Source organism: Capsicum annuum, chromosome 6 (genome assembly GCF_002878395.1).
Source record: "Capsicum annuum cultivar UCD-10X-F1 chromosome 6, UCD10Xv1.1, whole genome shotgun sequence".
Classification (NCBI taxonomy): Eukaryota; Viridiplantae; Streptophyta; class Magnoliopsida; order Solanales; family Solanaceae; genus Capsicum; species Capsicum annuum.
This window is the reverse complement of record NC_061116.1, coordinates 159,690,421-159,693,896: the sequence shown is the minus strand read 5'-3', so window position 1 is coordinate 159,693,896 and position 3,476 is coordinate 159,690,421.

Genomic DNA, 3,476 nt, shown 5'->3' with positions numbered 1-3,476 from the left:
AAAACTTTAGGGGATCCGATGATGGTATTACATTAATAATAGACAACTAGGCATAATAGCAACATAACCTATGTGCGCTCACAACCAAAGAAATCCCATTCACTCTTCTTATGGATAAATTAATATATTCAGGGATATAACAAATGACTCTCTCTCTCATAAAGAAGTATCACCGATTTATGCAGAATACCATAGGCTAGACCTTATACTCTTTTCCTTAGTTTTCAGATAGTCACGGTGGGATCACTATAGGACTTTATTCAACTTGTAACGTAGTCTTGGGGATGGTATGATATCTTTTGGGATTCATTTAACAACTAAGCCTCCTGGACGCTATGCACTTCTTGAGGTCCACTTATTTTGTCACTTCTTCTTTTATTTTCACCCTTATGTCTCCCTTTTTTGTTCTTTTAAGCACATTCAGATTGGGCTAGGTATGGTTTTCTTACTTTTATTTTCTTCTCTTTTTATTTTTTCTCTTCTTTTCATTTTAAATTTTCTTTCTTTTATTTTTCCCATACCTGTCCATGTTTTAACTATTTCTCTTCTACATACTTTCTTCATACTTGTTTTCTCCTACACACCTCTATAATAGCCACCCTCAACTGAGGTGATTTGCCAGAGTTGAGGTGCACAGTGTCCAAAGAGGACCAAGGACAAAAAAGGTTCATTATAAGGTAAATGGGAAGGTGAAATCAATGTAATCAACAAAATTGGTCTATTCAGCTTCAAATATTTGGATCAAAGAGATTCATTTATTTGGTTTAGGAATTTTAGGCTCATGTGGAATCACACTAAAAGGGCCTATGATCATCTCCTACTTAACTATCCTAGACCTAGGTAAAAGCAATTGGGCAAGTTCTAGATTTTGACACACCAGGAACTCGGTATAACTCACACACACTTGTATAAGGTTATACTACTAAGTACTAGTTATTCAGCTATGCAACTATTTGTCCCTAATTGTTCTATCCCTAATACTAATGCCATTTCCAGATTTACAATAGTCCCACACATATATACGTATCACATAATAAAAATAATTTTTTGGAGGGGTCAATTTGTTCAACACAATTTTCATTTAACACAAATTCACAACATAATCATTCAAATCAGCAGTGTTTCCAAATCCGCAGATCAATTTCAAACTCAAATTTTTATTACAACTAAATTTTTCAAAATTTCTCAAAAATCACAATCAAAATTATCTGCTGCCATAGGCACTGATTTTCTCCCTATCTCAACTGTCAGCACCAAACCTGTAAGTTATAACAGACTTTTAGCTACTTATACTTTTTAGCTACTCCTAGATATTCGGAATAACCCTACCTCCAACTAAATAAATATTGCACTTCCCTACATGATAAAAGAAAATATAGTAAGGATGAAAGGTCAGACCTGGGTGCTCAATGCGCCAGCTCATCAACATCAGCACATGGGCCCTCAAAGCGGGTCCCATTCTCCTCAGCTACCATCCCGTCAGATACTGGGATTAGATCAGCAGCAATAACTGGTGGCCTTGAACTACCGGCTTCAATTTCCATCTTACGAACTCATGTGTGCCGGTACAACATATCCTGTATTCTTTCTGCCCTAGCCTTATTGTCAACTTAGTTGTCTTCTTTTTTCTTTCTCTCTTTTCTCTCTTCTATACTCTTTGGTCTCCTCATATGGTACATGTACCGGTTTTAGGATTGCCCAAATATTCAGTACATGAACTGTAGGAATTGTTATTTCAACTACAAGCTCTAACAACCTGTCTATCATATATCTCTATGACCATCCTCTTTATTTTTGCAACCTCGAACCTAATCCCAGTAACATTGGGCGTCTACCCACCACTCTACTATCGAGTAATCCTCGATTCAAATGTATTCAAGCGCTCTTAGACCCATTTATCTTGGTTGGCAAACTATGAGTCAAGCCAGGGCTTCACGCCCCCTTCCATATGTCCAAACTTAGCCTCAAGTGTAGCTAGTCTGGTCATTACCTTAGTCTATAGTGTCTGTGAAATCATCATAATGCCATAAGTCATACCTCACATCTTGGGTGGCATAAACTGTACTAGTGATGGGATACTTGAAGTAACCACTACATCTGTATATGAAGTCTCTTTCTGTGATCCTGACCTAACATCCTCATAATATCAATCTGCCCTCTCTGCGGAACATACTTTACATCAAATCCGCTGCTTATAGGGCCTATCGAGCCAAAGGATTTGCCGCTTTGCTAATTAGGCCTAATATAGTAGTTCTTGTGGCCTCAATTATCTAATATATACCAGGGAGTTACAAAACTCCCGAAGCTATACATATTTGTTGAATCAAGTCGGGGGAAGCTACTAACAACTTCTTACCCCCTAACCGTACCATCCCTCATCTCTCGGGGATAAAACCTCTGCTATATCAAACTCACAGCTTACTATGAAACCAAATATCATTGCTTCCTGAACCAGACTCAGTACATCATCTCCTGTTGTTGGACACAACTGGTGTCGGGCCAATGTCCACCATGCTTTACCCTCAAAGTTGAGGGTCTACTTTTTAATCTTCTATGAGATCACCTTGGCGAATCCTACAACCAAAATAATATTTTGACTATTTGAAGCTATCCGCTCCACAATCCACCAAAAAATAACCATCTTATCCTTTGATCCCTACGTCCTCTGAGTAATCTTCCTAATTTATTCTATTTTGTAGTCCATTTCATCAGTGTTGGTTGGAGCATGATACTCTGGTTCATACAAAAATCTCCTTATCATACATGGGGAATTGTCTACCCGAGCTCCTTAAATCACCAGTGAAGTAACTTGCTCACCACCCTTCCACAACTGACCTTGTAGGTATTACCTCTGAAGTTCTCCCTTGTACACTGCATAGAATTCTCGAACAAGCACCTCACTATATTTTTTGAGTGCCATTGTCATCTATTCAAATCCAAACCGTTGGAAGTGTTCCTCAAATCCAAGCAATTTTGACATCCCAATAGTTGTCAACCTCCGCTCCGTATACAATACTCTTCTTATCTTTCTACCTGAAAGTCTGAACAACCTAATATTGAATATCTCTTGCATACTAGAGTACTCCCATCATTCAATGATGGGCATCGAGGTAGTGGTAAGTGCCAGTGGGGGATCTTGTTGGGCTATCGGAGGCACATTTTCACTTCTTCTGTAACAACAATATTCCCAGAACTTACCTGTTCCGGCTAGATTCAGCCTCATCATCATCATCATCAGATGGTGATGGTATGTAGAGGAGAGACAGCGGGGTTCTTTCTCCTTCAGAATTATGGAGGTGGTGATTCTTCTAGGGGTGTAACCTTCTTCCCCTTTCCTTTGTCGGCTATCTTCCCTCTTTGGGCAACCTTGACCTTTAAGGAGTCTTCAAAAAGTTCACTGCTATTGTTGGTTGATACATTAAACTCATAACCACGGGATTCTGAGTTAGTAACTGGTGGCTGCTTAGATCCCTTTT